This window comes from Rhinopithecus bieti, unplaced genomic scaffold, assembly GCF_001698545.2.
Source record: "Rhinopithecus bieti isolate Rb0 unplaced genomic scaffold, ASM169854v2 scaffold_83366, whole genome shotgun sequence".
NCBI classification, from domain to species: Eukaryota; Metazoa; Chordata; class Mammalia; order Primates; family Cercopithecidae; genus Rhinopithecus; species Rhinopithecus bieti.
Window position 1 is genome coordinate 851401 of NW_016832657.1, and position 12415 is coordinate 863815.

The window sequence follows — 12415 nt, forward strand, 5'->3', positions numbered from 1 at the left end:
TTTTTTTTTTTTTTTTTTTGTATTTTAGTAGAGGCGGGGTTTCACCATGTTAGCCATGATGATCTCGATCTCCTGACCTCGTGATCCGCCCGCCTCAGCCTCCCAAAGTGCTGGAATTACAGGTGTGAGCCACTGCGCCCAGGCTAAAAGTTTTTCTTTATATTTTGTTAAATTATTGTAAAAAGAATGTGATTTCCTTTATAATCAGGGATAAGTGTTATTTTCCACATCCATTCTTTTTCTTATTTTTCTCATGTATGTATTCCATGTAGGCTAGAGAGCTTGACTCCCTGCCTCTTGAGGTAAATCAGCCCATTCTCAGGATGTGCACTACACAAAGCTGCCCCATATTCCTTTTATTTTACAAGTTCTGGAAACATTTTTGTTTTAAATTGTTTTATTGTTCTCAGAGTATTTTTTAAAATATATGAAATTGAGGAAAAGACAAAGGAAAGGCTGACTCCCCACCTTCCTGGGGCAACTCTTCCAATTTTTGCTGCTATTGCTATGTATTTGCTGGGTACTAAGAAGATGGGCAGCCCTGTAGAACCTTTTTCTTATCTCGTTCTCATAATCCCATTTCATTCCTTCATTCACTTATTTTAAAAGGGTAATGTGTACAAATACATAGTTCAAAAAAATTTAAAATTAACTATCTATAAATGTATGTGGCATATTAACTATCTATAAATGTATGTGGCAAAATCCCATTCATAGTCCTATTCTCCCTCCACAGCCAAACACTTTTAATTGGTTTCTTATATATCATTTCAGAAGTTATCTCTGCAAACACACATGTATATTCTTATTCTACTCTTCTCTCTCAACACAAAAAGTAGCATATCATATACACTATACCATACATATACCATTCCTTGTTCCTTTTTTAAAAACACACACAATATCTAGTTCTTCCACATGAGTACATAGGTCTTTCTTATTCTTCTTTACAACTACACAGTATTCCATCATTTGGATGTACCATCGTTTACTTAACCAGTTCCCTGATGGCAGGCACTGAAGTCATCCCTATCATACTAGTACAAACAATAATGCCAAGCATAACCACCTACACATACCAAATTCATTTCTGAAGGTGCCTTTCATGAGGCCTCTGTTTAAATCACCACAAGCCCACATGGTCACTAGGCTGAAAAGTTAGCCCCTTTTTTAGTTTTCATTATGTACAGCAGCATGTAACAAAAGATTCCCTTGGACAAAGCAAATGAACTCTTTGGGGATTTATTTCATAAAAATAAATGGATAAACAGAACACCTAGGAGGAGCCATTTCTATTTAACCATGCATATGTATGTATACAATACATGTATATGCACAAAAAGTATAAAATAAATCAATCAGGCCGGGTGCGGTGGCTCAAGCCTGTAATCCCAGCACTTTGGGAGGCCGAGATAGGCGGATCACGAGGTCAGGAGATGGAGACCATCCTGGCTAACACGGTGAAACCCCGTCTCTACTAAAAAACACAAAAAACTAGCCGGGCGAGGTGGCGGGCACCTGTAGTCCCAGCTACTTGGGAGGCTGAGGCAGGAGAATGGCGTAAACCCGGGAGGCGGAGCTTGCAGTGAGCTGAGATCCGGCCACTGCACTCCAGCCTGGGCGACAGAGCGAGACTCCGTCTCAAAAACAAAACAAAACAAAACAAAAACAAAATAAATCTATCAAAGCACTAACCACTGTCTCAGTATGGTGGATCTGTGGAGTACTTTGTAGTACCCTGCTCCTAGAAAATCAATTATTTCTAATTTCACAACAGTGAATATGTACTATTTCTGCAATATAAAATATTTAAAAATGTTAACTCAAATTAAGGTGGATACATTCCTTCAGTCTGTCCTATATTTGTATAGTGCTCCAGAGTGCTCAAATATCACTTCCTTTTAGAAAAATATTTGTTTATTCTTACAGGGTCTTGCTCTGTTGACCAGGCTGGTCTTGAACTCCTGGATTCTCCCACCTCTGCCTCCCAAAGTGCTGGTATTACAGGCGTGAGCCATCATCATGCCCAGCCAGCTTCATTTGAGAAATCTTTCCCCATCACTCCATATATTACTAATTATTCTTCTTGTTTAGATAGCATTTTTGTTATACCTCTATTACCTCACTTGTCACATGATAATCAGCTGCTCACCCATCTGTCTCCCTTGATTGCTCATGAGCTCCTTGAGAAGAAGTCTCATTTTCAGGACCCTGAACAGTGTGCAACACATACATGCTTCACAGGCAGAGAAGAAGTAAATGATTTCACTACAGTGTAATCATTCCCAGAATTCAATTACCTGTATTTCTAAATTGTTCTAGATACTTGGCCAACAACCTGAGAATGTTTTACTCTTTCCCTAAAACTTCCATCCATTACTGAGTGTCTATGGTCATAGCTAACTCAATTGTGACATGCCCTCTGGCCAAGCCCATTTATAGTTTTCCTCTAAATGATTTTAATTTTGTTTTATTTGCTCTTTGTATTAAAAATACAAAGGACACTTATTTCTAATACAAAGAGCACATAAGTAAACTTCATCTCTATCTCTGTGCCTTTGCACCTGCTAGACTCTGTTTGGAATGATGTCTCAAGGTTTTATTCACCTGGAAAGGATTCCTACTCACCCTTAAACAATCAGCTTAAATACTACCTTCTCTGGGAAGCCTTTCTATTCTCCCATTCTTTCAGTAAGAGTTCAGAATTCCCACAGTTGAAACTGTAGACCCTGCCCTCATGGAGCTCACGGTCTAGTATGAAAAACAGCCATATGAACAAATAACCACACTATAATACTAAATGTAACACCAAAAGGGAGATGTATTGACTATTTGACATGTGTCAGTTACCTTGTTAGGTTCTTTATTAACAATTATCTATGATTATATTAGATAAGTGTTTGAATTGGACAAAAGGCCATGAAACTCTAGAACTTCTATACTCTCAATTGTCTTCTAAAGAAACTCTCCAAAGGGTTCTTTTAGAATATGCTACAGTCATACTGAGAGGTGAGGACAGCTGGACTTCCTGCATGGAGTGGGGACTTGGGGAACTTTCCTGTCTTACAAGAGGATTGTAAAATGCACCAGTCAGCGTTCTGCAAAACACACCAATCAGCACTCTGTAAAATGCACCAATCAGCGCTCTGTAAAATGCACCAATCAGCAGGATCCTAAAAGTAGCCAATTGCAGGGAGGATTGAAAAAAAGGCACTCTGGGATAGGCCAGAAATGGAACACGGGAGGGGACAAATAAGGGAATAAAAGCTGGCCAATGGAGCCAGCAGCGGCAACCTGCTTGGGTCCCCTTCCACGCTATGGAAGCCATGTTCTTTCACACTTCACAATAAACCTTGCTACCGCTCACTCTTGGGGTCTGTGTCATCTTTAAGAGTTGTGACACTAACCGCGAAGGTCTGGGGTTCCATTCCTGAAGTCAGTGAGACCATGAACCCACAGGCAGGAACCAACTCTAGACACAATACAACTATTGTGTGACTGTGGCATACACAAAAAGCATATCTGTAGCATATCTGTGTGATTGATAATGCATACAACCAACCTTACTTCTTTGGCCACAAGTGACTGGACCAGGGCTCAGTGCTTCAGCTAAGGACAACATATAGGCTGAACTTCAGGGAGATCAATCACCAAGGACATGGCATAGCTCAAAATTCTCCCTAATAGGGGTCTTCTGTTTTTAGAAGGTGACAGACTAATCCAATCAGATACTCTCTCTTGGAAAATACAAATGTTGAGTGAATGAAGGAAAAGAGGGCAGGTCTTCAGAGCTCAAATACTAAATACTGCTAAATTAATGTTCTATGAGGTTTTGAAAATACTAGGGCCAAGAGACAATATGGCTGCTTAGATGACTTCCCATCCAAGTTTACATTCAGCCCTCATCACCAAAGCTGATATATGTGTGCCTCTTCCTTGCAACCCACCAGGGACTAACATATCATATACCACTTCTGAAATTAGGAAACAGGCTCAGAAGTCCAAGAGCTTGACCAAAGGAACTCAGTTGGTAGGTAGCAGAACCATAATTCAAAGACTCAGGTCAGCATGATTCTTCTGTGATATCCTGCCACTTACATGGGCAAGTGGCCTCAAAATCAACAAAAGACAAGTAGAGGCTGACATGCAACAATGGAGAGAGGCTCAAAAGGAAAAGTTTTTACACAAAAATAGAAAAGAAATGTTCTGGAAATATGTCTGGGGATGTGAAGTAGGAGCAGGCACACCAGGTTTACCTTGGTCAAGTGAATCTATAATTCCAACCTGGGCCTCTCCCCAGAGCTCCTGACATAGCTATCTGTCTTTCTTATGCAAATATAAAATCCACAGGGCAGGACCTTAATCTCTAGCTTGTTCACCACAGATTAAAGCAGAGTTTGAGGCTGGATGCAGAGGCTCACGCCTGTAATCCCAGCACTCTGGGAGGCCAAGGTGGATGGATCCCCTGAGGTCAGGATATCGAGACCAGCCTGGCCAAAATGGTGAAACCCTGTCTCCACTAAAATGCAAAAATTAGCTGGGCATGGTGGTGTGAGCCTGTAATCCCAGCTACTTGGAGTCTGAGGCAGGAGAATCACTTGAACCCAGGAGGCGGACATTGCAGTGAGCTGAGATCGTGCCATTGCACTCCAGCCTGGGCGACAAGAGCGAAACTCCATCTCAAAAAAACAAAAACAAAAAAAAGTTGTGTTGTTTTTGAAGCGGAGTCTCACTCTTGCCCAGGCTGGAGTGCAGTGGCACGATCTTGGCTCACTGCAGCTTCCACCTCTTGGGTTCAAGCAAGTCTCTACCTCAGCCTCCTGAATAGCTGGGACTACAAGCGCCTGCCACCACTCCTGGCTAATTTTCTTGTATTTTTAGTAGAGACAGGGTTCCACCATCCTGGCCAGGTTGGTATTGAACTCCTGACCTCTTGATCCACCTGCCTTGGCCTCGTAAAGTGCTGGGATTACAGGCGTGAGCCACCGCGCCTGGCCGAGTCTGACTTATAGTAAGTGCTTAATATATAACAAATGAACAAACTGAACAAATGAATATATGATAAATGAATAAATACATGAATAAATGTACAAACTATCAAATAAGCTAAAGAAATACTCCACATTGTTGGGGAAAAGGGTTAACATGAAACAGACCCTAGCAGTCACTTACAAATACAGTTCATCCTCATTATTTGTGGATCCCATATTTGCAAATTTGCTTGCTTGCTAAAATGTCTTTGTAATCCCCAAATTAATACTTGTGGAGCTTTCAAGGTGACTCATGGATATACACATAGTAGTGAAAAATATGTCACTCCTTGCCCACGTCCCAGGCTAAGATCAAATAAGGTGACCCTCAGCCTCGTCAAAGCTCTCATACAAGACTGACCAGAGGACAGAGACAGCAGAGGGCAGTGCAGCGTAGTGCAAGAAGCTCTGGCTCTGGGGCCATCTGGACGAGTCTGAATCTTAACTCTGGCACCTGTTAGTGGAGCGGCCTCAGGCAAATCGCTTAACACTTCTGTACTTCCTTTATTCTTTTGTAAATAAAGAAAATTCAATCTACCAGGATGAGTTGTTTTTGGGAATTAAGATAGTAATCTATGTGAGATATCTATATACGTATATATTTTCCCTGGGAACAAGGGTTGAATATTTGATAATCCAGTGTTCTTGGCAACTTTACGGAATATAACTACTGCAAATAATGAGAATCGACTATAATTATTTATAAAGAAATAACAGAGAAGTAGGCAAAAACAATTATTTGGATAAGGCAGAGGCAGGCTTCAAGATTTTGAAGAAACAGAATTTCACCAGGCACATGAGGTGTGGAAAAGGCATGCAAGGAATGGTGCCTACAGAGAGAGGTGCAGATGGTGGAAAAAAACAGGTGGGTTCAGGAAATGGCACTTCAGAAAGTCTAGAGCAGTAGAAGATGAGGTTGGAACACGGCGCCATCGTGCTTCTCTGAACCCTGTATGTTCCTTGTACTGCAGAACCTCACTCTCTGCATTTAATTATTGGTTTCTAGTTCTCTCTTCCATTAAACTGTGAGGTCAAGGTCTCTAAGGTCCTTAAGGTCAAGGTCTCTAAGAAGAAATCATAGCTAGAGTCCTCTAAATTTGCAAACAAGTTATTATTAAACACAAATACTCCCAAAAAAGACTGTACAAAAATAACTTTGGTTTTCAGCTGCAGTCATAGCAATTCACAACTGGTACAGATTTGCAATTTGTCCAGGATTTTTCTCTGATGACTGCTGTAACTCTCATAAACTCTTTTCATTGTTTTAGACACCCAGTCATTTGTTGGAACAGTTTTAAGATCTTGCTCTTTTTAGTGTAATTGATTAATTGGTTGATTGACTGAGATAGGGTCTCACTATGTTGCCCAGGCTGGTCTTAAACTCCTAGGTTCAAGCAATCCTCCTGCCTCAGCCTCCTAAGTGGCTGGGATTACAAGCACACACCACTGTGCTAGGCTCTAGTGTGATTTATTAACAAGGCTTAAACATACGGTCCATTAGACAAGGCTGCCACCGCCACCTCAGAGTAAAGACTTCTTTTAATTCACTATAATAGACTTTTTTCTTTATATGCAAGATACAATTTTACCACAGTAAAATACAAGGAAGCATATTGATATATACATTACAAACAGGATAAGGAAAGCAATATACTTTTTTTCACAAAAGCTTGCAAAATTCTGGCCAAAACACAGTTAACATGATGTTAAACTCACAGCTTACATTTCTCCACTGAAAGCTAGGAAAACAATTCCAATTTTCTGAAGGCAGAAAACTAAGCATTGTGAGAATTTACAAGGTTTTGTAAACTTGTATATTCTCCCCACCCCGATATACAAGTAGCCAAAGGAGCCTATCAGTCTTACCCCAACACTTCAATCTCCTCCAACCTCCAAAATAAAACCCTCACCGTCCAATATCTGAATTTATATTTTCAAACATCTAAAATCTTAATCAAAACTAAGAGCAGTGCATTAGCTTTTCCCCATAAAATTATTGGTATAATTTTACTCAGGCACAACATAGTTTGTGCTATTACCTAGAAACATATGGCTAGAACTGACATTACTAGAACCCAAACGAATATGCTATGAAGGTGAAAAGGGAATAGGGAACGTTGTTTTTAAACAGATTCAATGCTGTTATTATCCATTCATAGATTGGGTGTGATCAAATCACACTGTGCTATACAACTAAGTATGTTCTATATTTTATGACAAAATAGGGTAGCCAGGTCCTTACACTGCAAATTCCCAGAAACCCCAGTTAAGCTGTTTAAAGTATAATCCAATTCAATTTACTTAAAATAATAGTAACAAAATTTAAATCCCTTGCTTCTAGTTAGCCCTTTTCAACTGCATTTGCAGCAATTACCACCAAAAGAACTGCATTAGGACAAAGATTCTAGAGCGGGTATAATGATCAAATGCCATCTTAAGGAAGGCAAAAACAGTTTACCATGAACAAAACCGATTAAAGTTCCCAACCTTGCCAAACTCCCTGTTCAACGTATTCTGCCTCTCTCGGTTCACCTTCCAGCTGCCTGGAAGAGGCAAGTGGAAAATGTTAGTTTTCTGGGGAGATGAGAATGGAATTTAGAGGTTGGTCGGGGGTGATGGACTCACTCACGGACCGCAAGGCACAAGAGAAGTGGCGAACGTCTCCCAGGCAAATGAGGCATGAAGAATGAGGGCTGGAGTCAAGGGGGAGATGGAGCAAGTATAAAACCGCAGAGGACGCGCAGGAGCCCGCGAATGGGGGAGGGGCACGACGCGCAATCCCTCCCCTCCAGCCCGGGGAGAGGGGCGGGGGATGCCGCGCGGGTCAATTTGCCTAGCATTGTTGCACCTGGGTAGCAATGGGACTCAGGCCAAGAATCCGGTTCGAGTGTTAGGAGGACGCTGAGGGGAGTCAGGAACATGGGTAGGGGTAGGGGTGAGGGGGAAACAGAGCACCTGTGCGGGGGGAAAGGGACGAAAACCCCCTATCGCCCCGGAGGGGCAGGGGCTGACCCCAGCGGACGCCCCTTTTCGCCCATGGCCGCGACGTGGGATCCCGTGCGCTTTCCCTCCCCACAGGAGCTCGGGCAGGCGCGTGCCGCCCCTCACAGCCCCGACGGTGGCAGAAAGGGAGGCGCAGGGCGCCCCCAGAGCCAGGAGAACAGCGCTTCCCTCGAGTCCTTTCCCCAGCAGCCCGGGCACCCGAGCCCACCTGGGCTGACCAGAAGCCCCTCCTTCAGATCGTACTCTGCCACTCCTCCGAGAGCTTAAGCTGTTGCCGTAGAGGTCGCCGTCGCCAGAACAGTCTCGGCCTTTAGTACCAAAGCGTGAAGCACAGCACCCGAGAAGCGCCACTACCACTTGCCAGGTTACCTCTTACTGCACACTGCCTCCTCGCCCCGCCCCCGAACCCAAGCCATTGGTTGCCGGGCACCGCCCCATTCGTCTATTGGACCGAAGAGGATGCCGTTCGGTCACCTAGAATGGCATATGTGGTTTTTATTGGTCTAAATGTGAAGCAGTGCCCGCCCACTCGCTCAGAAGTTTCAGTTTCTGATTGGTTTTAATGTCTGTCTTTTCTCTTCCTTCATTTTTTTTTTTTTTTTTCCTGTGGTGGACCACCTCCTTGCGGGAGACGCCGGCTCTGATTGGCTGAAAGGACGCTACGCTAGCCTGGGATAGGCATTGGGCCAAGGATGCGCCCGGCCCATTCGTCGGGGAGGAGACCAAGGCACCGCACTCTGGGTTTGTTTACACAGGCTCTTGATCCAGCTTCCTCTATTGGCTGAGCTGGAAGCCAGTGCCACCGAGTTTTGCCTGTCAGCCTGCAAGGAGGACGGTAGGGGTGGGCCTCGGTAGGATTTCCCCCAGCTGTCAGTTACCAAAGGAAGAGCTTTGATGCGAGCTGCTTCGGACCTGTTGCTATTCTCTGTAGGGAAAATTAAGGAGTTGGGCTCCTTGGGATGCTGGAAGGAAGCAAAGGGACGCTGGAAGGAAGCCGACGGATGCTTCCACGTTTCTAGAAACAAACCTAACTTCTTGAGTGCTTTAAAAAAGTAAAACTTGGCCGAGCGCGGTGACTCACGCCTGTAATCACAGCACTTTGGGAGGCCGAGGCGGGCGGATCACAAGGTCAGGAGTTCGAGACCAGCCTCGCCAGTATGTTGAAACCCCGTCTCTACTAAAAATGCAAAAATTAGCTGGGCGTGGTGGCGGGCCCCTGTAGTCCCAGCTACTCTGGAGGCTGAGGCAGGAGAATCACTTGAACCCGGGAGGCAGAGGTTGCAGTGAGTCAAGATCGCACCACTGCTCTCCAGTCCGGGCAACAGAGTGAGATTCCGTCTCAAAAATAAATAAATAAATAAATAAAATAAAAACTAAAATAAAACTTTATTTCCCCTCTTGGATTTATGATGTCCAATCTGCCTGCAAAGGACTTCAAATTGTATTCCACAGGAAGTGGGGATTTCTTTGTGGAGCTCTTACTTTATACATTTTCTCTCCACCTCCCCCCGCCCCCACCTCTCAAGCTGACTGTATACATGACACAAAGTTAATAAGAGATTGCAGAATGAATGGAAAAATATAAAAATGAAGAAGACAAACTCAAATAACAATTATAGATATTAGCTATATACTTTGATACGGTTTGGCTCTGTGTCCCCACCCAAATCTCATGTTGAATTATAATTCCCAATGTTGGAGGAGGGACCTGGTGGGAGGTGATTGGATCATGGGGGCAGATATCCCCCTTGCTGTTCTCATGATAGTAAGTGAGTTCTCACAAGATCTGATGGTAAAAAAAGTGTTTGTCACTTCCTCCTTAGCTCTGTCTCCCTCTTGCCAACATGTGAAGACGTGCTTGCTTCCCCTTTGCCCTGATTGTAAGTTTCCTGAGGCCTCCGCAGCCATGCCTCCTGTACAGCCTGTGGAACTGTGAGTCAATTAAACCTCTTTTCTTCATAAATTACTCAGTCTCAGGTAGTTCTTTATAGCAGTGTGAGAATGGACTAATACATACTTCATATTAATAATATAATAAGTAAATATATAAATAAATACATTCATTCAACAAATATTATTTAGCATCTACTATGAATGTTCTAGGCTCTGATCAAGGAATTGGGTATATGATATGAATAAGACAATGAAGATGCACCCATGGTGTTTATACTGTAGTGAAGGAGACTGACAACAGAAAAGTAACCAATAAATAATGAAATAGTATGTTATGAGTAAACGCTACAAAGGAAAATAAAGCAGAGTTATGGGATGGTTGGGGAAATGGCTATTTTAAGTAGGATGGTTAGTTTAAGAACTGTTTGAGGAAACAGCAGTGAACAGAGATGTGAATAATGTGAAGAAGTGAAGAGTGGGAAGGGGCTAATAAGCAGGGCCACTATAGTGCACAACTCCAGGATCACTAGTCACATTGCTGCATGTATTTTGAAGTTGTATATTAGGTGTACATCCATTTAGGGCTGCCTACTCTGGTTTAAAGCTTTATTTGGTTACATAATTTAAATGAATACTGGAAGAAACATGTGTCTTTTAGATAAAAAAATCTATCTCTAAGATAGCATCCCCATACCCTCCACTGCTTCTTTCCCTGAATTGGCCTTCAGGTGTATGATGAGAGAAAGTTTACACAATCTCATAGCTTTGAAAAACAGGCTCTTCAGGTCCACTTGGTGTCCTTGTACATTCAGAAATACTCTTTGAGGATGAACCTTTATTGCTAGGATAGCAATGGGATGTAAGGAAGGGTTCATGAAATTCTCTTGTCTCACTTCCTACCACTGGTGCCATCTATTATAAATTCATGGCTGGGTATTACCAGTGATAAAGAGAAAAGTCTTAAAAGCAGGCAGAAAAAAAAATGACCATTTTAAGTAGAATGGTTAGTTTAAGAGCTGTTTGTGGAAAGACCATTGAACAGAGATGTGAAGAAGTGAAGAGCAGGAAGGGGCTGGGAAACATACAGAGGGGAATAATAGATAAGAATTACAGCAAATTTCTTATCAGAAACTATGGAGGCCAAAAGACAATGAAGGAATGACGTAGTAATGTGGGTATCTGGTGGTGGTGTGCAGGGACAGATAGCAGACAAAAACCAATCATAAAGTTGTAGGAGATGATGTCAATGAGAGGGAGGGAGGCAAGAGAAGCCCATCACCCTTCCCCACATCCTATTGCTATTAAGGCAATAAATCTTCAACCTTGAAGATTACATCATTTTGTTTTTTAAAATTTAATTGTAAAAAATATATAAAATTTACCATCTTAACTAGTTTAAGTGTACAGTTGAGTTACAGTAAGTGCATTCACATTGTTGTGCAATCACCACTACAATCCACCTGCAGAACATTTTCATCATTCCTAACAAAAATTCTGTACCCATTAAACACTAACTCCCCATTCTCCCTTTCCCCCAGCCCCTGGAAATCACCATTCTGTTTTTCGTATCTATGAATTTGACTGCTCCAGGTATCACATGTAAGTGAAACTATGTAATATTTGTCCTTCTGTGTTTGGCTTTATGTCTCCCACGTTTAAGTATCAGAATTTCTTTTCTTTTTAAGGCTGAGTAGTATCATTACAGGTATATGTCCTATTTTGTGTATCAATTCATCCATTGATGGACATTTGGGTTGTTTCTATCTTTTGCCTATTGTGAATAATGTTGGTATGCAAATATCTGTTCAAGGGCCTGCTTTCAATTATTGCTTTCTGGTATATATCCAGAAGTGGAATTGCTAGGCCATATAGTAATTCTATGTTTAATTTTTTGAGGAACCACCATACTGTTTTCCACAGTGGCTGCACCATCTTGCATTCCCACCAACAGTGTACAAAGGTTACACATCCTTGCCAACAGTAGTTTCTTTTCTGTTTTTTTTTTTTTAATAAAGTAATAGCCATCCCAATGAGTGTGAAATGGTATGTTATTAAGGTTTTGGTTTGCATTTTATTTTATTTTTCCTATAACTCAGAATGCAATTTTATTTCATTTATTTTTCAAGACAGGGTCTTGTTCTTTCACCCAAGCTGGAGTGCAGTGGCGTGATCACGGCTCACTACAGCCTCAACCTTGGGCTCAAGCAATGCTTCCACCTTGGCCTGCCAAGTAGCTGGGACTACAGGCACGTGCCGCCATGCCCAGCTAATTTTTAAATTTTTTGTAGATATGGGATCTCACTATGTTGCCTAGGGTGGTCTTATGCCTGGACTCAAATGATCCTCCCAACTCAGCCTCCCAAACTGCTGGGATTACAGGCATGAGGTACCACTCCCAGCTTGGTTTGCATTTACCTAATGATTAGTTATGTTGAGCATCTTTTTTTTTTTTTTTTTTTTTTTTTTTTTTTTTTTTTTTTTTTTTTTTT

The 12415-nt window shown here is 42.2% G+C and overlaps 1 protein-coding gene across 3 annotated transcripts in view; it reads right to left on the bottom strand.

Annotated features, from left to right (window-relative positions):
• PAIP2B (poly(A) binding protein interacting protein 2B) overlaps positions 1–8434 on the bottom strand; it is a 41105-nt gene extending 32671 nt beyond the window's left edge. Inside the window, exons 1-2 of one of the 3 annotated variants that reach the window (XM_017865677.1) lie at positions 7664–7689; positions 7518–7573 (exon numbers count right to left, since the gene is read on the bottom strand). The gene's annotated coding sequence lies outside the window, so the exon portion shown is untranslated. Of the gene's footprint in view, positions 1–7517; positions 7574–7655; positions 7690–8241 lie in introns of those variants that run through there. The other 2 variants (XM_017865675.1, XM_017865676.1) reach the window with 2 other exon arrangements.
• Positions 8435–12415: the final 3981 nt, after the last annotated feature.